Source organism: Engystomops pustulosus, chromosome 5 (genome assembly GCF_040894005.1).
Source record: "Engystomops pustulosus chromosome 5, aEngPut4.maternal, whole genome shotgun sequence".
Classification (NCBI taxonomy): domain Eukaryota; kingdom Metazoa; phylum Chordata; class Amphibia; order Anura; family Leptodactylidae; genus Engystomops; species Engystomops pustulosus.
The window spans coordinates 55795252-55820478 of NC_092415.1; positions in this window are offsets into that span (position 1 = coordinate 55795252).

The following is a 25227-nucleotide window of genomic DNA, read 5'->3' on the forward strand; positions in this document are numbered from 1 at the left end:
CTAAAGCCTACATGATAAACTTTTTTAATGGCTAGAAGATCTCAACAAACAGGAGTTCTAAAACATTCAGACAAGAAATTTGTAGATTTCTAGAAGTCTAATTTACAGTGTGGTATGTGGGTGTGTGTGAGGGGGATAAATTAAGTTATGTAACTCACTATGAAATTTTATTCCAAAATTGATGGTGAACTGCCAGGAATTGTGATTATTTTCCCCTTATGCCACCGTCATGCCAAGTAGGTGAGGAGGGCCATGAAGTTGGCTGCAACTGGCGGCAGAGTGTACCAGGTAGGTCTTCGAGTCTACTCCCTTCACACTTGCTGTAGTCCGCAACCATTCAAGCTTGAATACTACATTTGCACAGCTGTCTTCCAGATCCGATGCTGTGGAGAAGCGGAGCTTTCATTATACCTTGCTGCAAGATGTGTAGGCGTGTGAAAAATGTCCCCAGTGGGATATGTCAGACATGCATTTTTTTTCTGCACACATGAAAATTTGCATCATGCATTACTTTCGCAAGTCACATCCTTAAAAAATGCCCTACACAAGTCTATGTGGATGCATGAAACGCATTGCACTCTGGAATACGTGCTAGTGCAATACATTTTTCACTGATCTGTTGCCATGGAAAAGATAGATAGTCATCACTGAAAAACTGACACACTGAACAAACACTGATAGAAAGCCGATAGAAATCAGATTAAAAATGTCATATTTTCACTGACCAAACTCTAATGAAAATCTGATAAAACTGCACTGTGTGTGAAAGGGGCCTAATTGTTCTTATCAGAAATAATTTGTTTCTCAAAATTTGCGGTACAGATCTAAGGGGCTTTAAGCACCGTTGTTTACTGATATTTAACACAAGATTTCAATTTCACTATTTTTATTGGATATTATTTTTATAAAGTCCAAAAATTGTAACTGAATCAGGCATACTGCATCTTGGTTACCTTGTATCTATAAGGAGCTATCTGCTCCATATATTGGATGCTGTATTAAGTATACTCCATATTGGATGCTGCCGTTTGTATTTCATGTTCACTTTCATTTAACTGTAAAGGGATACCCAATTTATTGGTTACTATTAAAATGCATTTTATGAACATGTACATTTTTTCTTTTATTTAAGTCCAACTCTTCTCCTTAAATGTATACACTGCAGGTATACTTAGTTTTAACCTCAGAAAGCTATTATCAAGCTTCACTATATATTTTGTTGAAGGCTTATGCTTTTTTGGCTTCTGTACTCTCCTGTTTCTCTAGAGGTTGAAGATTGCCATAATCCCTGTGAGATTAGTAACCCTGCATGGGAAATTCACCAAGAGAGGGCAAGTTAGGGTTAGAGCTTTTATCTGGATAGTGTAAAGAAGATCAAAAGGATTTTTTTAATAGGCAACATGAATTATGATTCTGACCTACATTCCACATCCTCCAATGTCTAAGCTTCCCAATTCTGCATCAAGTGTTCTCTGCGGACCGTCACCATTCATCAAGTGACACTGCGTTGAACCTAGTACTATGTCTTATATTTATCCAAGCTCATGTTCATGTATTTCTATCAGTTTTAGGATTTGGTTTCTGGAGTGTTTATCAGGCTTTGCTTTGGATAACATTCAGTAAATATTATTATTGCCATGAATACGTATGTTGTGTAGATATTTTTATAAATAATTCCATGTATTTAAAACATACTGCTACCATATTGAAATGAATGGGTTAAAAATAGAAAGAAAAGATAAGATAATCCTTTACTAGTCACACAGTGGGTAAATTCACTCTAATTTAAACTATTCACACTTATTTAAACTATTAAAATGATGACCAATTTTCAGTCTAAATGTAACTTTTTTTTTATTTCTCAACTTGCGGCAGTAATGGCTATATTTATCAAAACTGTCTTAGATAAAACTGTTTTAGTAGCTATCTACATAAATTTCCTCAAGAATGTAATAGCTGTAGCTGTAGCTTTAAAACTGCAAGTATAGATTTATTAAGTTTTAAAGATTTAATACATGGATGTGAAGTGCAAACACAAAATTAATTGTCAGATACAGAGTAGTTACAAGAAATATAAATACAATACTAACAGTTTTAAAATTAATAGCATAAAAATGAATAAACCTTACTAATGAATAATATAATTGCTTGCACCATGGGTGTTTCAGAAGAAGAGATTCTGACAGCCTCTCCATGTGATAATAAGTACCAAAAAAGACACCTTGGAATTCCACAGCTCATTAATTTAAGCCCAGCGGCTTTTCCTCCCACCCCCTACCTTGTGGGAGATGCTCACATGCCAATGTGGTTTACCCCTTATCGACAGAAAAATGTTATAAATGTACAATTGTCTCCAATCAACCGGAAATACCTTTACCTATCACCTCATACTAAAGATGAGTGGTTTATGCCCAGGATTGGAGCTATTATATAATTCAGTGGAGTTCTTGGAGGGCCACAGTCTTAAAATTCACAAGTGTGATACGGCTAGCCCTCTTGACCCTATCTTGTTAGTGGATGCTCATAATTATGGATTATTATTATGATCTTCTTTTGTTTTAGTTTCCCTCTAAAAATGTAGAACGTAATTCCCTTCACATACTAATTTGCCTGCTTCTTTCATCCTGTGGGCCTTATGTGCTGCCTTGTCAGGTGTGAAAAATGAAGAGAATGGTGGCTCTGATGTGTTAAGAGTGGAATGTTTTGTTTCATTCTTTAACATCGGTGCACCTGGTATGTAACATGCTGGAAATACTAACTAGCTAGTTTTTGGTGCAGGTTATAGTAAATTTCTCTTCACCTTGGCCTGTCTTGTGCCCTGCCAACTTTCGTAAAAACAAAATTGGCTTTTTATGCCTTTTACAAGAAGACTGGTACATAAGGCATGATATATAGGCATCATTGTTTCTTATGGTAAATGACCCTGGTAAGGAAAATATTTTCTCAATTTCACAAGAATGGAAAAATTAAAACTATGTCTGCATTGCTATCAGAAATAAGGCAGCTCAATGTACTTCGATGCCCAAATTTTCAGAATCCTTGTCACATTACTTGGCATTGTAGCCACACAGAAAAGTTTCTTCCAGAAGGTGTCTATTCCTATTTGTGCAGATCCCTTGCCTGATCCTGCAACTACTTCTATATCATATCCAATATCACCGGTAACATCCGCAATCAGTTCTGGTACTGATCTTGGGTGTTGGCTCTTTAACCCCTTCCCGACATTTGACGTAATAATACTGCATGGCGGGAGGTGCGTTCCCGCAATTTGCATTATTATTACGTCATGCTTATGGTACCGGCTCCTGAACGGAGCTGTATGTTACAGCTGGCACCCGTCTCTAGGGGCATTAACCCCTTTCATTCTATGGTCTCGTGTGACCGCGGCATGCAAGGGTCTGGTGTGCTAAATCGGAGCATGCGCACATCACCAGAAAAACCCCATATATTTGGTATTGCCGCATCCGTAACAATCTGTACAATAACAGATGGTGAGCGCCGTAAAAACGAAACCCGAAAAATTCGCCAAAAATGTACATTTTTCATTAAATCGCTTCACAAAACTGTTCTAAAAAGTGATCAAAATAAGTTATGTATGCCAAAATGGTATCACTAAAAAGAACAACTCAACACACAAAAAATAAGCCCTAAACCAGCTCTGTCAACCGAAACATATTAGCGTTTTATCTCCGTAAATTTGTCGATACAAAAGTAAATGAGATTTTCTCTGTATTAGTTTTAATTCAGTAAAATTGTAAAAATATATAAAAAACTATATGTGAGGTATCACCTTAACCGTAGTGATCCATAGAATAAAGATAATATGTTATTTTTGTGGTACGGTGAATGACCCCCCAAAAAATACAAGAAGAAAGGAAAATAAAATTTAAATTTTTTTTTCCTACATACCTCGATGAGCTAATGACCCACTTTAATGAAAAATAAGCCCTTATTTGTCCAAATTTCCCAAAAAATAAAGATTGTATAGCCAATAAAAAGGGTCAAGGCATAATCTGCTCTGAATGACGCAGCTTCCCTTCAATGTCCTGGCGTGCGCCCATACAGCAGGTTACCACCACATATGCTTGCTGCTTGCTGTCCTTCTGTAGAAAGTTAAATTTTTTATTTCCGGTGGACAGAAATCTGACCTTGGAACCGATCATACTGACTAATTGTGCACCCATGTGACCATGGTCATGTTTTCTGTTTACTGGAAATAAAAGATGAGGCTTTCTATAGAATGACAGCAAGCAGAAAAAGAATAGAAAAGGTAGAAGGAAAAAATAAGTCTGCTACACAGAAATATAGGCCATAGTTCAAAACAAAACAAAAATGACTTTTCTTTAGAAGTAATTTGGCTACATTGTGTGTGTGTGTTGGCTTTTTTACCATGCTAAGACCACTGTACACATATGTTCTCATAATTTGTTACAATAAAATAATAGCAGGCCATTTGTTGAAAGGCTAAAAACTGTGAGTGAGTCAAAGGGAAGAAACAGAAAAGCAATGATGAAAACATAGTTACTGTAAGTACAAGGACTTACATAATAACTTGACTGGTTGTATAACAAGTGGTCAGGAAGTTCAAATGAATCATCCATTACTACTTGTCTTAGTGAAACATAACAACATGATTTTCTAATGTACAAGCTACTCTCAGAAATCCCAAAGACTAAGTAAATAGCATCTGGGCATGAAAGATGGTAGCAAGGAAACTAACAACATATAAGGTCAGATGGTTGCAATCTAAAGTGCCAAATAGCAAAATGAGACTACGGTAAATGAGAGACAGGTTAATGTGGTACGGATTGGACAGTAAAAGATGGGATTGTATGACTATGGGATAGAAGTTTATGGTGTCAATGCTATAGTTTTGAAAGACCTTAATTTCACAGAGAGGCCAACAGTGCACAGGTTGATTTCACGAGAAGTAAGAGGGACTGGATTGAGTACAAATATCTAGGTATAATGGTCGAAGAGAAATGGCAGTCTCAAGTTGATTTTACATATAGGAAAGCTACAGGGAAGTTGATCACTAAGAGCTTTTTTCTGTTAATACTAGTCTCCTAATTACCTTCCATGAGACGGTAGTATTGAGTTCCTTACTGTACGGAGTGTGTGCTTGGGGTACCTGTTTGTCTGCTAGAGGCCAATGTAAATGTAGAAAAATTATAGGAAAGGCGGAGAACATAATTGGTGTAAAAATGGAACAATGGGAAAGTGTGCTCCACCATCGTATGATGCATGATGACTAACCAGACCCATTGTACAACCAACTACAATTGCACAGAAGCAGTTTTAGTGGTAGACTTAAAGAAATTAGGTATAGGACAGATAGATATAAAAAAATCATTTATGCCGAGTACTATCCATTTTTCAAATATTAAAAATGTAGTTTAATATTAGAGATTGAAAATTAGTAGTCACAGATCTTGCTGTTGTATGTATATGTTGAAGAGTATAGGTGCTGGACCTGTGTTTAAAGGGGTTATCCGGGTTTTAAAAATTACTTATGGCCGGGCTGGGGAGGGCTAGTTAAACATAATAAACATGTACCGTATATACTCGAGTATAAGCCGACCCAAGTATAAGCCGAGGCCCCTAATTTTACCACAAAAACCTGGTAAAACCTATATATTTTTTACTCGAGTATAAGCCGAGTTTGGCTTTTTCAGCACATTTTTTGTGCTGAAAAACTAGGCTTATACTCGAGTATATAAGGTACTTACCTTGTCCTGCGCCGCTGATGTCCCGCGCCGCGGTCCCTTCGATTGTAAACAAACAGGGGCACGGAAGCCGCGCATAGGGAGCTACTGGTCCGTGATGTGGCCAGCTCCTCCCATCCGTCCCTATCTCTCTGTCGGATGGGAGCTTCCGGCACAGAGAAGACTAGCCGCGGCGCGGGACATCGGCAGCACCGGACGAGGTAAGTACATGTTTATTATGTTTAAATAGCCCTCCCCAGCCCGGCCATAAGAAATGTTTTAAACCCGGATAACCCCTTTAAGGGTGCGGTTTGGATGGGTTGGCTAGCAGTTTTATTAGTATGTAAGTTTCATATTTTATATTTTTATGCATTGATATTTTATTGTATTTTATGTTCTTGTTTGTGTAGTCTAACTGGTTGTGACTAATTCTTTTCCCCTTTTGGGGACAATAAATATATTTATTATTATTTTTATTATTATAATGAAACTTAACTGCTAACTGATGTGGCTTACTGCGATGTGCATATGGAGAATGTGGGCATCAGTGAGGGCACGGGTGATGCCAGTGGTAATGACCAGGTCCTAGACCCAACATAGTAAAAGGCTTTGATAGTTTGGAACATATTGGTGGTGGTTAGGAATTGGGGGGGAGGGGGCATGCCGTCCCAACTGATTCGGACTGAGCATGGGATTTAAATTGTGTCGCAAGACAATGCACTCACATGCATGGTGCATGTCAGCTAGTAGAAAATGCTAATGGATGGCAAGGTACAGTGGTCAGTCAGAAGCCACACCTCTGCCTGCTACTGCCCAGCGAGCACAGGGATAGAAGACATTGTCGTTTGCACAGTTCTACCCAAATATAAAGTTTGGCTAAATTCTAAACAATCTGAGCACCTTGTTTATGACCTGGCACCTGCAAAGTAAACATGAGCTTCAGTGAATGAGACACCAAAGAAGCCTGGAAAAACATGTGTCTCCCTCTGCTGCTTTGTTTGGCTCAGTTTATACTACCACCTCCAGAGTAACAAGGCCATGAGTCTCACCATGAAGGAAGGATGTGATACCACCACCTCTACCAACAACAGTCTCCCCATCTCCATTATCTTCAAGCCTGAAATACCATCCTTTCAGCTTTCCATCCCCCAAACACTGGAAAGAATGAGGAAGTTTGCTATTTAAGCTGAGTCTCCCCATATAATCACATACATTTATATTACATGTACTCATCTGTTCAATATATTCCAATATAATTCATATCTATTCAATAATGTTCAGTCACATCTAATTTTTCTTATAGGAACTCATGCCCTCAAATTCTTTGAGGTCAATAGGACCACTCCAATTTCATGATGTGTTGTAAATTCTTCAGCATATCTTGGGAAGTCCAATACTTGAGCAAAGTTGTTCACGACTTGAAAAAGGTTGTTCATTCTCAATGTATAGGGGTCCAAAAGCAATACCATTTTAGTTCTAAACAAAAGTGATATTAGTATATATAATTTGCTAAAAAATAGATATAATGTCATATAGAGGGGCAGATTTATCAAGTGTCTGAAAGTCAGAATATTTCCAGTTGCCCATGGCAACCAATCACAGCTCATCTTTCATTTTACCAGTGCTCATGAATTTTTAAAGGGGAGCTGTGATTGGTTGTCATGGGCAACTGGAAATATTCTGACCTTCAGACACTTGATAAATCTGCCCCAGTGTGTTTCACCAGTATAGGGGGCCAGAAGGGCTCAAACTACTATGGATGAAACAACTAAAAATCTCGATCTTCCCATGCTGTGGAAAGAAGAAGTGTGTATGAATAGGGCAGGGATATTAATAACCATGACCTGACAAAAAATGTAGGAGAAAAAAAAGGGGTTCACCTACATTACATTGAGACAAGAACAAATGCAGGCACAAAATACAAACATTACAGAGATCTGTAACAATTGGAAGGAGGACTGTGCCCTATCGATATGGTAGGTCTGTAATAAATCTATTGTGAACTTTTTGTGTAAAATGAATACCGCATATACTCAAGTTTAAGTTGGCCCGAGTATAATCTGAGGCCCCTAATTTTAACACAAAAAACTGTGAAAACCTATTGACTTGAGTATAAGCGACGGTGGTAAATGCATTGGTCACATACCCCCAAGTATATAGCCAGCCCTTGCCCCCTAGTATAAAGCCAGCCCCTGCCCCCTAGTGTAAAGCCAGCAGCCGCCTAGTTTATTCCCAGTAGCCCCCCAGTACATAGCCAGACCCTTACCACTGGCACAAAGCCAGTAGCTCCCTCGTATATAGCCATTACCTGCCCCCATGTATATAGACAGCAGCCCCTGCCTGCAGTATATAGTCAATGCCTTCCCCTCACTGCTAGTGTCTGCCATTCAGTATATAGCCAGTGCCTGCCCCTCAGTATATGGCCAGTGCCTGCCCCAGTATATGGCCAGTGCATGCCCCAGTATATAGTCAGTGCCTACTCCCAGTATATAGCCAATTGCTGCCCTCCAGAATATAGCCAGTGCCTTCTCCCTCACCCCATATAAAGCCATTGCCTCCTCCTGCCCACCCCGTATATAGGCAGCCCCCTGCCCAGCCTAAAAAGCAACAAAAACCTCTGTACTCACCCCCTGCCGGTCCTCTTCTGTCTTCAGCTCCGGCTCTGTCTTTGGCTCCCCGCTCAGTCCTTCACATACACCATAATCTCAGCCACTTACCGACATTATAGTGTGTGCGGATGGCAGTGCACACACTGTGATATCGGCAAGAGGCTGATGTCATGGTGTGTGCGATGGGACAGCTCGGGGAGCCGAAGACAGAGCCTGAGCTGAAGACAGAAGATAAAAGAGGGCCCAATTATAAGGGTTTTTCAGCACATTTTTTTGAAAATCTAAAATATGTATAGAAAACATATTTGTAGATATTCATTCAAACTAGTGCATAGGAAAAACAGAGCAGCTACCAGTATAAATAGCCACCTTTTTAAAAACAGAGACCCGTGTAAAAAGAAGGACGCTCTGCATTTCATTTCCACCAATTTAAAAAATCTTAATATTACTTTCTGTTGAGAACAAATTGTCAGACATTCCAGGTGGTTGTTACAGTCAAGCACAACAGAAGGTGTCTGAGGCAAATTTTAGGCATTTTATTTTCTAACCACACAGTTGCCAAATTGTCAGTACAGTCAGTACCTTTTTCCAAAACTAAATAGCAAATATGAAAAAAATGTTATCTATGAAAAAAATCTATACAAAATAATCTACATAGACCGTTGGAAACTGTAAAAGACTGTAAAGAACATGCAACTTTCTTCAGTTTTGTATTCCTTTTGAGATTCACCCCATTCTCTCTCCTCTCAACCAGGTTAACGGCATCAATGTACAGTATTATATGTGGATAAAGATGAAAAATGCTTCAAATAAAACATTCAAACTATGAAGTCATGTTTGATGTTGGAAAAGGTATATCCGTTTATAAAGAAGGTTTTTTTTTTCTTTTTATGTTTAATACCAGCATCAAAAAAATCCACATTCAGCTTTTGAAATGTGATACATACTATCTTATAGAGTATCTGTGACCAATATGATTTTTTCTCTTTGATTTAGCAAAAAATAATATTAACCCCTTAATGACCAGGCACTTTTTGGTTTTTGCATTTACATTTTTCACTCCCCACCTTCAAATATTTATAACTGTTTTCCATGTAAGGAGCTGTGAATGTATTAACCCTAAAATATTGTTCCCCTAAAAATATCTTGTCCTGTGCTAACTTCGAAAATTAATGGTAGGTAGGAGCTTGTAAAGGTTAAATTTATTGGCAGAAATCATAAATATCTTGCGATGCAACACTTTGTCCTCTTACAAATTGGTGGTAGCGGTAAAAAAAAGTGTGTGTTGCCATTTAGTGCAACAAATATAGCATACTTTATTATACCCTCCACCTGTGAACCAATATGATATAACATGTGCTTGCTTCGCCACAAATATACTTAAAAAAGTTATAAAATTATATATTTTTTTTACAGAAAGTGCTCTTCAACCTTATTCACCTGGATCAGTTAAATGTCTACTTATTTTAAGGCTTTAGTGTCTCTGAAGAAGGCAATATATCTTTACACAGTCCAATTTTCACAATACAGTAACTCTGCAACACTGTTGTCCATGACAAAAATGTGTAATGCATCTGAATAGTATGAAAAATAAGGAAGGTCTTCTGAAACAAAAGTCACCGTGCAGATATAAAGCATGTATTTTATATTCCTTACAGTATGGGTATGTCAAAAATGACAAAGAGAACACAGATGATATCCTTTAAGATATTTTTAACCAATTTTGTGACTATGTGTAGTTATCAAATAGCAATGTGGAATGAGTATTGATTTGAGCACTGTAGTGTCAGCTTAAGAGTTACATATAGCGTGTAGAGCACATCAATCATCAAATGGATGTTCACTTATTGTACGCTCTTAGGAGCATTGCCCAGGGTGCCATTTGTACTTGTTTGTCTAATGATGTCACTTTATATCTGGAAGTGGTTTCTTCACAAGTACAAAGCTCAACAAAGGGGCAACATTCTCTATATAATTGATAATGATTACAATTCATGGTCAGACATGTTAAGCAAACTACATTTTTACAGTAAAAAAGGGTCATACAAATACATATGGGAAAAAATGCAGTGACTGACTTGAAACCAGTTATAAAACTATGTTGCTTACATCCCCTTTATTTGTTGGGTCATTAAAATCATGGAGACACCAAATAGTTTTTCTATAGTTTGCAGTTCCATCAAAATCTTAAAGGTACTGTTGCGGTATAATCTTCAGTTCCAGTAAAATCTGAAAAGGTGCTGTTGCAATACAGTTTATAGTGCCATCTAAATCTGGTGCATTGCAGTATAGTTTGCAGTAAAAGCTTAAAGATGCTGTTACAGTAAAGTTTGCAGTTCCTATAAAATCTTGGAGATGCTATTGAGTCCAAATTTAGTGTTGGCTTTTTCCTGCGCTTCATTAAAGATCTGAGTGTCACAAGATTTTTATACTGTTGCAGTATAGTTTTCAGCTGTATCAAATTGTAAAGGTGATGTAGCAGTATAGTTTGGAGTTCCATCAAAACCTTAAAGGGACTGTTGCAATATAGTTTGCAATTTCATCAAAACCTTAAAAAGGGTGATGCAGTATAATTTCCAGTTCCATTAAAATATTAAAGGTGCTATTGTAGTATAATTTACAGTTCCATCAAGATCAAAGTGGTATTGCAGTATAGCTTGCAGTTCCTTCAAAATCTTAAAGATGATAAAATTGATATCCTCCATATAAAATTAAAATATGTATTTTAATATCTTACAATATCTTACAGATATCTTACAATTTATGAATACAATTTCAACATAAGTGCTGGGCCCATGCACTTATTGTATATCTATATCCTAAATGTACTATATAATCCAGTAAAATATAATAGGGTTCTATAGAAATCAATTACACTCTACAGTATTCCACCATTTTATATTAAACACAGAGATATTTATGTATAGTGTGGTTCTATAGTTCTCAGTTGCCACTCATAGTTATCCGTATCGTGGTATCCTTAATGTCCAATATATATATATATATATATATGTGTGTGTGTGTGTGTAGGTCAATCCCCCGAGGGTCCCAGAGGAGAAAATGCCACCTGCAGGATATAAAAGCAATGTACTCCGGGTATTCAATTCAACACATGTGTGTAATACACTGCCGGCGCACCACAAGTCCAATGGAGCAAGAGATGGCAAGTCACAAGAAAGGAAACACAGCTGATGTGTGCAGACTGCTGACAATATGGCAAGCCTCAGACTATCATCAGGGTTTAACCTTGTTTTTAAACAGACTTCTATTAATCCAAAGAGCTTGTGATCTTATATTGTGCGTCTGGTGGTATGCTTGATGCCATATACACCTCGATTTTCCACAAACTGCAGATTTGTTTAGAGAGATTTGAACAGTATAAAACGCTTGAATGTTCAAAAAATAAGGAGATGGTTCTCCATAAAGCTGTTGCTCTGGATCGGCTGATCACAATGCTAGCTATTAGCTAGATGTGTTTCAAAGGGTCCGTCTCCTTCCACAGTGGCATAGGGTTGTCAGCTGTGAATTCCTCTACCTATGTCTGTTTGATTGGAAAACATGGATAACTTTCCCAAAGATACAAAACATGGAGTGGAATCTCCCAATTTCTGTAAAACACTGGTGAAGCTTTCCAAAAATCAGGTTCAATGTTCTATATGAACTAATACTTAATAATCAATATACAGTGTTATAGATGGAGAGAAAATATTGTGTGTAACAGAATATTACATACATAAAAATAAAAATGATTACATAAAAATACTTACATAAAGATATTTATAAAATTAACTGAATATAGGCTGAATGTCTCCTAAAATAGTACTCGTCTGGGTGCTGGTAAACAGCCAAACAGCTGAGAAGAAAAGTGACAGACAGTTACAAAAAAACAGAAATCTTGCATAGTTTTTAAAGCCTCTTTTTCTTGAAAACTAGGGCATAAGAAAAAGAGCGGATCCTGCCAGAGAGGGCACACACCAATGTCAGTGTTATTGGTTTACAATCCTTGATCCTGGTGGTAGATTTTCTTTAATGCATTTAAAGTTTAAAGTCAGATAGAAACTGCAGCCTTGTTTCCTATGTCTTCCTTATCTAATTGCCTTTCATGTTCGCCTGGTAAACTTGCTCCTTTGGGGTGTTCTTTCTCCTCCTTGCCTAGCTGAGCCCTCAATATCATATGGGAACTGTTGTTCAACGTAACTTTTACTTGGTAACCGATAAAAGGCTAATTTTCTAGCGATTCACATTACTGGATACTCAAACTGGTATTTGATTTAAAAATACAGTGCGCTACCCTGGTCTCATATGGCCAGACTTAATTTGTTAGTTTAGTGTCTGTTAAAGTACTGGCGCAGATATATATGTAGAGAATGACCTAGCTATACTAATGACAATGCTGGGTGTGTGGTAGCAGAGTGTCTCTGGCGATTTCTGTCAAGAGGCCGCAAGTCTGTGAACTTTGTTGTCTCAAAAATATGTTTTAGATAGTATAGACTATGCATTTATTCCACACTCCTGATGTGGTTAGTATGAGACTATAGTTTAGCCATAGGGATGGCGATGTTCACACTGTGGTCCTAGAGTAGATAGGTCAAGATGGCAATATCTAATCCCTATTGTGAAGTATGGCTCACTCAACAGACCTTATTGCAGCTCGCACTACATAATTACACACATTCAATTGGACACACACACACTGATATAGATAGCTTAAATTATCAGAGGCACTGGCTAGCCAGAGAGCGATGCACTACTACTTTTAAATACTGAATTAGCCACCCGACATGTTTCACCAGATAAACTGGCTTCATCAGGGGTCTGGCCTAATAATGGTTCAACTCTGCACTTCTGGTGCATTCTCTCATTTTTCTCCAGTTGTAGAATGAAATATATTAATTTATCTTTATAGCGCAAATACAGCAGGATGACCAACCAGAAACTGACAGTGATGGCTATGAGAAACACATGGAGTAGGAGCAGTTAACCTAAGGAGCAGCACCTAACATTACTGCCAGCGGACAACGCCATCTTGAATGGTGGTTGCCACCCCCCCCTGAAGTCATCGGAGCGTGGCAATTGGTTGCTATGGCAACCCACAGTCTTCTAGAGACTTGCAGATTTGCCATGTATAGTGATCTCCAACGCTTCTCTTTTGGACAACTTTGTTGATGGTTGTGATGGTGGTGGTGTCACATCCTTCCATAGCGGAATGAAGGGTGGTCCTGTCACTTGAGAGGCATTGGTAGATGCTTAGCAATCCAAAACAGTAGTTGTAGCTCAGGGGTTTCCATGTTTTTCTTGGAGTGTCATTCACTGCAGCTCATGTTTTATTTTCCATAGAAGTGGTGCTTAGATTGTTGTGGGACTGGTAACACAGCATGCAAATAACATATGTTTTGGCTTCTTTAAATTACTTGAAAAAATACCATGCTAGGGAGATCCTCTGGGCCAGTGTTTGTCTGCTCAGCCCTAAGCATATTGAATGGTAGCAGGTGACATTGCGGCTACGGACTGTGGTTCGGCCTTTTCACTCGTCCACCCATCCACATTTTCTGAGCCATAACTGTGGCTTAGCTACCAACACCTCTTTCTTTGAACTATTATTGTTTACCATGTTGGGTCTAGGACATCATCAGAACCCCAAAGATCTTCTTCCACCGTACACTTACCTTTGCACTCCTTGTGAGTTTCCACATTGCAGAAAGCAAGCACTTTGGTTTCAGTGTCATCATGGTAAATATATTGCATATATTGCAATGATCCTCTGTCCACATCATTCTCCAAAACAAGTTATTGGGCTACTGGGAACTCTATGTTTGAAACCGGGGAAGATGGATAGCCCACAGAATGCCAGAAAAGGATGGAAAGAGGTGGACTGGGTTGAAGACAGTCCAAAGGAAATTTAGGCACTCTTAAATGTAAGTTACCATTGCCTTAACTTTGTGTGGCCTCTCCATTATCGAATGCCTTGAAAAAAACAATTATTTAAAATTTCTAGCTGACCCCACTGTCAATCTAGTCGCATTCTCTCCAACAAAACAGTACTGCTTGGGCACACCTATCACTACCCACCCTACCTTCTGGAAAACTGACATTAACAACATTTTTTACATTTCTTTCTTTCTTTTTTTTTTGAATTTTCAAAAAAAAAACTTTATTAGAGATATAAGTAGAATGTACAGTTGTAGGAGTAAAATTTACAATGATACATTATATATCTGGTGTTGCACAACAAGGTACTGTGAACAAATGTCAAGACATATCTTCCTGGGGGGAGATGGAAAAGTCTCTCTCTCTCTTGACTAATCTACAAGGTGTCTGAGAAATCTAGGTAGAAATTTAGGTGGTGTATCAGAAATGTGGGGTGGGAATGTCTGAAGGTGGGAATGTTGTTATTTCACCTTATATATTGGAAGAATGCATTAGATAGTAACTTTTAAAGAACTTTCTTTAAAAATATTTCTTTCTTTTATGTTATGTTCATATTTTATGTACTTTCCCTAGCCCATGTCGGGCATGCCTTGTACTTCTCATCAGTTTTCAGCCCTCTATACCTTACTACCCTCATTTTACAGCCATTTATGGTTGTTAAAATTCGGGTCCCCATTTATTTCAAAGTGGTTTATGTTCGGGTTCAAGCTCATGATGAAGTCCGTTACCGGGAAAATTTCCGTTTTTTTTTTTTTAATTGGATAAAACCATCAAATCTCAATTTTTCCCAACTTGCTGTGCACCAGTCAGAGAATCTGTGCACATGCACAAGGCAAGAAATTTGTATCAACCTGGCTAAGCCAGAGGCTGATACAACGTTTTGGCCATTGTCCCAAGCCACCTTGCCGTCTTGAGGTTCAGTGGTGTGTAGTCTGTCACCCAGACAAATGAGTTGCAACATTTGCTAAACTAGTGGTGCACGCACTGTGCTGATGATGAAGCAGAATAGGAAGAACCAGAGTAGGAAGCAACTGGAGGCAAAGAGTGCTGTCTGGCAAGCCTGGGTGGTCGGAGAATATGGGACAAAGTGCCGTGCCCATGTTTACTCACCTATGTCTCAGTTGTGATGTGCACCTTGGGACTAATGGCATTGCATAGGGCACATGTGACTTTGTTCACAAGCTGTTGGTGCAGGGCAGGAATGGCCTGCTAAGAAAAGTAGTGAGGGCTGGGAATGACATAGTGTGGGACAGCCACTAGTATAAAATGATTAAAGCTGTCTGTCTCCAATAGCCTTAATGGTAGCATTTCAAAGGCCAGCAATTTCAGGAGCAGAGCCTGTGTGTGACATGCAGCAAACTTCCTCTTTTTTTCATAATTTGGAGTATAGAAAGCTGAATTCATGGTGTAGACAGGCATGGTGATGGAGATTAGAGATGAACAGGTTTGTATAAATTTGGGTTTCACGGGTTTTAATGGGGTCAACGAAATCAAGGGAGTACCGATTATATTACCAAAAAATGGAAAAGGGCTAGATGTCTGAAAAATGGTGGGAATAACAAGGCATTCGGTCTGCCCACAATAGCTAAGGAAAGTACTTGAAGTAATAACATAGCATTAACAAAAGACTTAGAGACCTATAATAAAGAAAAATGTCACAGTGGATGAAGGTGCTCTGGGTGTTCAGACCCAGTTATTTGCATAAAGGATTAAAGAAGCAATGGAAAAATCATACACACTTCTTTTCATTGCGATTAAAGGTTCAGTGGTTGTTCAGACCAAGTTATTTACATAGAGAGTTAAAAAATCAATGGGAAAAAAACAAACCCTTATTCTCACTGTGATTAAAGACGCTCTAGGTGTTCAGACCAAGTTATTATCTCTGCAGTAAAAGAAGAAACTGAAAACCCTTCCTCTCACTGCAGAGGAATCTTAATTAAACGTTCTGGGAATGTGGAATTGAAATATTTTAATTTGAAGTTTTGGGAAAGTGAATTTATTCAAACATTGGCAAAATCAAGTTGCATGGAATCCGTTATAAATGAGTCCAAATAAATGTGAGGATATAATAGAACTGAACCAAAATTGGGAGAGAAAAAAAGAACTGGACCACACATCCAAACAATATACAATAACCTATTGCTGCTCATTCTCTATTCTCTCATTTAATTTGGATTTTTCCTGGTACCAGCACTCTGCCTACTTCCTCTCAGTCAGTGTCAGAGACCACATGGAATAGTGATCATTTAAGACCTGCTCAAACAAGATGAGCATTTAAGACTAGAGATGAGCGAACACTAAAATGCTCGGGTACTCGTTATTCGAGACGAACTTTTCCCGATGCTCGAGTGCTCGTCTCGAATAACGAACCCCATTGAAGTCAATGGGAGACTCGAGCATTTTTCAAGGGGACCAAGGCTCTGCACAGGGAAGCTTGGCCAAACACCTGGGAACCTCAGAAAAGGATGGAAACACCACGGAAATGGACAGGAAACAGCAGGGGCAGCATGCATGGATGCCTCTGAGGCTGCCTAATCGCACCATTATGCCAAAATTATGGGCAACAGCATGGCCATGACAGAGTGACAGAATGAAGCTAGATAGCATCTAAAACATCCAATAATTGACCCTGACACTATAGGGGACGGCATGCAGAGGCAGCGGCAGCAGGCTAGAGAGTGTCATGGCGACATACCCTAAATGGACTCAGGCTTCAAACCAATGGGTGGCAGAGAGGAACCAAAGGAGGTGAGCAAGAAGCGCTCAAATAATATCGGTACATGATAAAAGTTTGCCAGTATATTTTGTGGATTACACAGCAGGGTGGCGACAAAGTTAACATGGAAGCCATGAAAACAACCCAAAATTCTGCCTGACACAGCTCGTTTGATAAGGGGACCATGTATGGAGGCAGTGAACTAGTAGTAGATTAAAGGTGCTGCAGTTAAAACTATGTTAGTTGGATCTTGGCATGGAGCTGGCGCTCCGCTGCCAGGCGAGCTTTCGCCAATCCAAGCCCCTGTCTATAGGCTACTCCCCAAACAGCACTTCTAAGAACCTTTTGTATAAGATCAAGTGTAGTAGCGTTCTTATAAGTTTAGGATATGGCGGGTGAGGGGAATGTAAACAGATGCGCAAGAAGCGCTGAAATAATATCCCTAAATGGTAAAAGTTTGCAAGTATATTTTGTGGATTACACAGCAGGGTGGCGACAAAGTTAACAACTTTGATGTGGAATGCCCTGTAATAGCTCTTGGGCGGTGTGCCTTTTATCGCCTAGGCTCAGCAGTTTCAGCACCGCCTGCTGTCGCTTAGCGACGGCACTGCTGCTGTGCCTAGAGCTACCGACTGATGGCGCCATGCCCACGGATGGTAATTCGGAGGAGGAGGAGGTGGAGGAGGGGTGGGAGGAGGTATAGTAGGCCTTTGAGACCTGGACCGAGGTAGGCCCCGCAATTCTCTGCGTCGGCAGTATATGACCAGCCCCAGGGTCAGACTCGGTCCCAGCCTGCACCAAGTTAAGTGTAGTAGCGTTCTTATAAGTTTGGGATATGGCGGGTGAGGGGAATGTAAACAGATGCGCAAGAAGCGCATGATGCGCATGGAGCTGGCGTTCCGCTGCCAGGCGAGCTTTCGCCAATCCAAGCCCCTGTCTCTAGGCTACTCCCCAAACAGCACTTCTAAGAACCTTTTGTATAAGATCAAGTGTAGTAGCGTTCTTATAAGTTTAGGATATGCCGGGTGAGGGGAATGTAAACAGATGCGCAAGAAGCGCTGAAATAATATCCCTAAATGGTAAAAGTTTGCCAGTATATTTTGTGGATAACACAGCAGGGTGGCGACAAAGTTAACAACTTTGATGTGGAATCCATGAAAACAACCCAAATTTCTGCCTGACACACCTCGTTTGATAAAGGGACGATGTATGGAGGCAGCTATATGGACGACTTTTGGAGGTAGCAATGGAGACAACGTGTGGAGGCTGCTATGGAGACAATTTAATTTGGATAGTGCCTGTATGTGGCAGTCCCAAACATTTTTCAAACCAGAGGAGCAGGTAGGTGGCCCTCCAGTAAAATGGGATAGATTGAGTGCCTGTATGTGGCAGTCCCAAAAATGTTTCAAACCAGAGGAGCAGGTAGGTGGCCCTCCAGTAAAATGGGATAGATTGAGTGCCTGTATGTGGCAGTCCCAAAAATGTTTCAAACCAGAGGAGCAGGTAGGTGGCCCTCCAGTAAAATGGGATAGATTGAGTGCCTGTATGTGGCAGTCCCAAAAATGTTTCAAACCAGAGGAGCAGGTAGGTGGCCCTCCAGTAAAATGGAATAGATTGAGTGCCTGTATGTGGCAGTCCCAAAAATTCTTCAAACCAGAGGAGCAGGTAGGTGGCCCTCCAGTAAAATGGAATAGATTGAGTGCCTGTATGTGGCAGTCCCAAAAATTGTTCAAACCAGAGGAGCAGGTAGGTGGCCCTGCAGTAAAATGGAATAGATTGAGTGCCTGTATGTGGCAGTCCCAAAAATTGTTCAAACCAGAGGAGCAGGTAGGTGGCCCTGCAGTAAAATGGAATAGATTGAGTGCCTGTATGTGGCAGTCCCAAAAATGTTTCAAACCAGAGGAGCAGGTAGGTGGCCCTCCAGTAAAATGGAATAGATTGAGTGCCTGTATGTGGCAGTCCCAAAAATTGTTCAAACCAGAGGAGCAGGTAGGTGGCCCTGCAGTAAAATGGAATAGATTGAGTGCCTGTATGTGGCAGTCCCAAAAATGTTTCAAACCAGAGGAGCAGGTAGGTGGCCCTCCAGTAAAATGGAATAGATTGAGTGCCTGTATGTGGCAGTCCCAAAAATTCTTCAAACCAGAGGAGCAGGTAGGTGGCCCTCCAGTAAAATGGAATAGATTGAGTGCCTGTATGTGGCAGTCCCAAAAATTGTTCAAACCAGAGGAGCAGGTAGGTGGCCCTGCAGTAAAATGGAATAGATTGAGTGCCTGTATGTGGCAGTCCCAAAAATTGTTCAAACCAGAGGAGCAGGTAGGTGGCCCTGCAGTAAAATGGAATAGATTGAGTGCCTGTATGTGGCAGTCCCAAAAATGTTTCAAACCAGAGGAGCAGGTAGGTGGCCCTCCAGTAAAATGGAATAGATTGAGTGCCTGTATGTGGCAGTCCCAAAAATTGTTCAAACCAGAGGAGCAGGTAGGTGGCCCTGCAGTAAAATGGAATAGATTGAGTGCCTGTATGTGGCAGTCCCAAAAATGTTTCAAACCAGAGGAGCAGGTAGGTGGCCCTCCAGTAAAATGGAATAGATTGAGTGCCTGTATGTGGCAGTCCCAAAAATTGTTCAAACCAGAGGAGCAGGTAGGTGGCCCTGCAGTAAAATGGAATAGATTGAGTGCCTGTATGTGGCAGTCCCAAAAATGTTTCAAACCAGAGGAGCAGGTAGGTGGCCCTCCAGTAAAATGGAATAGATTGAGTGCCTGTATGTGGCAGTCCCAAAAATTGTTCAAACCAGAGGAGCAGGTAGGTGGCCCTGCAGTAAAATGGAATAGATTGAGTGCCTGTATGTGGCAGTCCCAAAAATGTTTCAAACCAGAGGAGCAGGTAGGTGGCCCTCCAGTAAAATGGAATAGATTGAGTGCCTGTATGTGGCAGTCCCAAAAATTGTTCAAACCAGAGGAGCAGGTAGGTGGCCCTGCAGTAAAATGGAATAGATTGAGTGCCTGTATGTGGCAGTCCCAAAAATGTTTCAAACCAGAGGAGCAGGTAGGTGGCCCTCCAGTAAAATGGAATAGATTGAGTGCCTGTATGTGGCAGTCCCAAAAATTGTTCAAACCAGAGGAGCAGGTAGGTGGCCCTGCAGTAAAATGGAATAGATTGAGTGCCTGTATGTGGCAGTCCCAAAAATGTTTCAAACCAGAGGAGCAGGTAGGTGGCCCTCCAGTAAAATGGAATAGATTGAGTGCCTGTATGTGGCAGTCCCAAAAATTTTTTAAAACAGAGGACCGGGTAGGTGGCCCTCCAGAAAAATGGAATAGATTGAGTGCCTGTATGTGGCACTCACAAAAATTGTTTCAAACAGAGGACCGGGTAGGTGGCCCTCCAGAAAAATTAAATGCATGAAGTACTATAGCAAGAGCCAGTGGGCCCTGTCAAAAAATAGCCATTTTCCTCTGCTTTACTGTACAAAGAGGAGGAGAAGGAGGAAAATGAGGAGGAGGAGGAGGAGTGGATCAATTATTCAGGTTGAGCTTCCTTCACCTGGTGGAGATTGGAAATTCTGAGAAATCCAGCCTTTATTCATTTTAATAAGCGTCAGCCTGTCAGCGCTGTCAGTCGACAGGCGTGTACGCTTATCGGTGATGATGCCACCAGCTGCACTGAAAACCCGCTCGGACAAGACGCTAGCGGCAGGGCAGGCAAGAACCTCCAAGGCGTACAGCGCCAGTTCGTGCCACATGTCCAGCTTTGAAACCCAGTAGTTGTAGGGAGCTGTGTGATCATTTAGGACGATGGTATGGTCAGCTACGTACTCCCTCACCATCTTTCTGTAAAGATCAGCCCTACTCTGCCGAGACTGGGGACAGGTGACAGTGTCTTGCTGGGGTGACATAAAGCTGGCAAAAGCCTTGTAAAGCGTACCCTTGCCAGTGCTGGACAAGCTGCCTGCTCGCCTACTCTCCCTCGCTACTTGTCCCGCAGAACTACGCACTCTGCCGCTAGCGCTGTCAGAAGGGAAATACTGTTTCAGCTTGTGCACCAGGGCCTGCTGGTATTCATGCATTCTCACACTCCTTTCCTCTCCAGGGATGAGAGTGGGAAGATTTTGCTTGTACCGTGGGTCCAGGAGAGTGAACACCCAGTAATCGGTGCTGGAATAAATTCTTTGAACGCGAGGGTCACGGGATAGGCAGCCTAGCATGAAATCTGCCATATGCGCCAGAGTACCAACGCGTAAGAATTCACTCCCCTCACTGGCCTGACTGTCCATTTCCTCCTCCTCCAACTCCTCCAACTCCTCTTCTTCTGCCCATACACGCTGAACAGTGAAGGACTCAACAATGGTCCCCTCTTGTGTCTCGCCAACATTCTCCTCCTCTTCCTCCTCATCCTCCTCCACCTCCACCTCCTCCGATATGCGCTGAGAAACAGACCTCAGGGTGCTTTGGCTATCAACAAGGGAATATTCTTCCCCCGTCTCTTGTGACGAGCGCAAAGCTTCCGACTTCATGCTGACCAGAGAGTTTTTCAACAGGCCAAGCAGCGGGATGGTGAGGCTGATGATGGCGGCATCGCCACTGACCATCTGTGTTGACTCCTCAAAGTTACTCAGCACCTGACAGATATCAGACATCCCCGTCCACTCCTCATTGTAGACTTGAGGAAGCTGACTGACCTGACTACCAGTTCTGGTGGAAGTCTGGCAGTCTACAATCGCTCTGCGCTGCTGGTAAACTCTGGATAACATGGTCAGTGTTGAATTCCACCTCGTGGGCACGTCGCACAACAGTCGGTGAGCGGGCAGTTGGAGGCGGCGCTGCGCTGCCCTGAGAGTGGCAGCATCTGGGCTGGACTTCCTGAAATGCGCACAGATGCGGCGCACCTTCGTGAGCAAATCAGACAGATTGGGGTATGTCTTGAGGAAACGCTGCACTATCAGATTTAACACATGGGCCAGGCATGGCACATGTGTCAGTCTGCCGAGTTGCAGAGCCGCCACCAGGTTACGGCCGTTGTCACACACAACCATTCCCGGCTTGAGGTTCAGCGGTGCCAGCCACAGATCAGTCTGCGCCGTGATGCCCTGTAATAGCTCTTGGGCGGTGTGCCTTTTGTCGCCTAGGCTCAGCAGTTTGAGCACCGCCTGCTGTCGCTTAGCGACGGCACTGCTGCTGTGCCTAGAGCTACCGACTGATGGCGCCGTGCCCACGGATGGTAGTTCGGAGGAGGAGGTGGAGGAGGGGTGGGAGGAGGAGGAGGCATAGTAGGCCTGAAACACCTGGACCGAGGTAGGCCCCGCAATCCTCGGCGTCGGCAGTATATGAGCAGCCCCAGGGTCAGACTCGGTCCCAGCCTCCACCAAGTTAACCCAATGTGCCGTCAGCGATATATAGTGGCCCTGCCCGGCAGCACTCGTCCACGTGTCCGTGGTCAGGTGGACCTTGTCAGAAACGGCGTTGGTCAGGGCACGGATGATGTTGTCTGACACGTGCTGGTGCAGGGCTGGGACGGCACATCGGGAAAAGTAGTGGCGGCTGGGGACCGAATACCGAGGGGCGGCCGCCACCATGAGGTTGCGAAAGGCCTCGGTCTCTACTAGCCTATAGGGCAGCATCTCCAGGCTAAGCAATCTGGAGATGTGCACATTAAGGGCTTGGGCGTGCGGGTGGGTTGCACTATATTTGCGTTTCCGCTCCAGCGTCTGGGGTATGGAGAGCTGAACGCTGGTGGATGCTGTGGAGGATCGTGGAGGCGACGATGGGGTTTTTGTGCCAGGGTCCTGGGCAGGGGGCTGACTAGCAGCTGACACAGGGGAAGGAGCAGTGGTGTGCACGGCCGGAGGTGAACGGGCTTGTTGCCACTGAGTGGGGTGCTTAGCATTCATGTGCCTGCGCATACTGGTGGTAGTTAAGCTAGTAGTGGTGGAACCCCTGCTGAGCCTGGTTTGGCAAATGTTGCACACCACAGTCCGTCGGTCATCCGGTGTTTCCTTAAAGAACCTCCACACTTCTGAAGATCTAGCCCTCGCCGCAAGAGCCCTCACCACGGGAGCTTCACTAGTTGACAGTGGCGCTGATGCACCAGCTCTGGCCCTGCCTCTCCGTCTGGCCCCACCACTGCCTCTTCCAACCTGTTCAGGTCGAGGACTCTCCTCCGTCTCAGAAGCACTGTGTTCACCCGGCCTCTCAACCCAGCTTGGGTCTGTCACCTCATCATCCTCCGATCCCTCAGTCTGCTCCCCCCTCGGACTTCCTGCCCTGACAACAACTTCCCCACTGTCTGACAACCGTGTCTCCTCATCGTCGGACACCTCTTTACACACTTCCACTACGTCAAGAAGGTCATCATCACCCACAGACTGTGACTGGTGGAAAACCTGGGCATCGGAAAATTGCTCAGCAGCAACCGGACAAGTGGTTTGTGACTGTGGGAAGGGTCCAGAAAACAGTTCCTCAGAGTATGCCGGTTCAAATGCCAAATTTTCCTGGGAGGGGGCAGACTGGGGGGGAGGAGGCTGAGGTGCAGGAGCTGGAGGAGTGGGGATTTCGGTGACATGGGTGGACTGCGTGGAAGACTGACTGGTGGTGGACAAATTGCTCGAAGCATTGTCAGCAATCCACGACATCACCTGTTCGCACTGTTCTGGCCTCAACAGTGCTCTACCACGAGTCCCAGTAACTTCAGACATGAACCTAGGGAGTGTAGCTCTGCGGCGTTCCCCTGCTCCCTCATCAGCAGGTGGTGTCTCACCCCGCCCAGGACCACGGCCTCTGACCCCTGCAGTAGTTGGACGCCCACGTCCCCGCCCTCGTCCTCTACCCCTAGCCCTCGGGTTAAACATTTTTAAAATGAGAGTTATAACTTTTTTTTTTTTTTTACTTCTTTTTGTTTTTTTTTGTGTTTTTTTGTGTTTTTTTTTTTTTTTTGTGTTTTTTGTTTTTTTTTGAGTTTTTAAAACCAAACAATCCTATCCTATTGCTATGGCTATTTTCTAGCCAAGTATCAAAGGAAGCACACTACTATGCCAGATGAGATGACACTGAGTTATTGCCTAATAGAAATCCAACCCCTACTGAATTTTGCCACTTCGGCCTTTGCTATGGATATGTGCGCCACTAAGCGCAGAACACAGCGGTCGCAAGTCTCACTACAAATTGCTCAGAATTGGCAAGTACATGCACTGCAGAAACTACAGCCACCAGCAGATCAACCAGAAATCAAATATATAGAACGCTACTGTAGGCTTCAAGAAGCTGTTTGTATTCTCCTATGGCTATTTTCTAGCCAAGTATCAAAGGAAGCACACTACTATGCCAGATGAGATGACACTGAGTTATTGCCTAATAGAAATCCAACCCCTACTGAATTTTGCCACTTCGGCCTTTGCTATGGATATGTGCGCCACTAAGCGCAGAACACAGCGGTCGCAAGTCTCACTACAAATTGCTCAGAATTGGCAAGTACATGCACTGCAGAAACTACAGCCACCAGCAGATCAACCAGAAATCAAATATATAGAACGCTACTGTAGGCTTCAAGAAGCTGTTTGTATTCTCCTATGGCTATTTTCTAGCCAAGTATCAAAGGAAGCACACTACTATGCCAGATGAGATGACACTGAGTTATTGCCTAATAGAAATCCAACCCCTACTGAATTTTGCCACTTCGGCCTTTGCTATGGATATGTGCGCCACTAAGCGCAGAACACAGCGGTCGCAAGTCTCACTACAAATTGCTCAGAATTGGCAAGTACATGCACTGCAGAAACTACAGCCACCAGCAGATCAACCAGAAATCAAATATATAGAACGCTACTGTAGGCTTCAAGAAGCTGTTTGTATTCTCCTATGGCTATTTTCTAGCCAAGTATCAAAGGAAGCACACTACTATGCCAGATGAGATGACACTGAGTTATTGCCTAATAGAAATCCAACCCCTACTGAATTTTCCCACTTCGGCCTTTGCTATGGATATGTGTGCCACTAAGAGCTAAACACAACGGTAGCAAGTCCCCCTGCTAATTCCTCACAAAATGGTAAAAGATGCAAATTAAAATAAAAAAAGTAGAACGTTATTGTAGCCCTAAGAAGGGCTGTTGGGTTCTTTGAGAATCACTCCTGCCTAACAGTAAGCTAATAGAACACCCTAACGCTTTCCCTGACCAGCAGCAGCTCTCTCCCTAGCGGCATCCAGAGACAGAATGATCCGAGCAGCGCGGCCAGCGGCTAGTCTATCCCAGGGTCACCTGATCTGGCCAGCCAACCACTGCTAT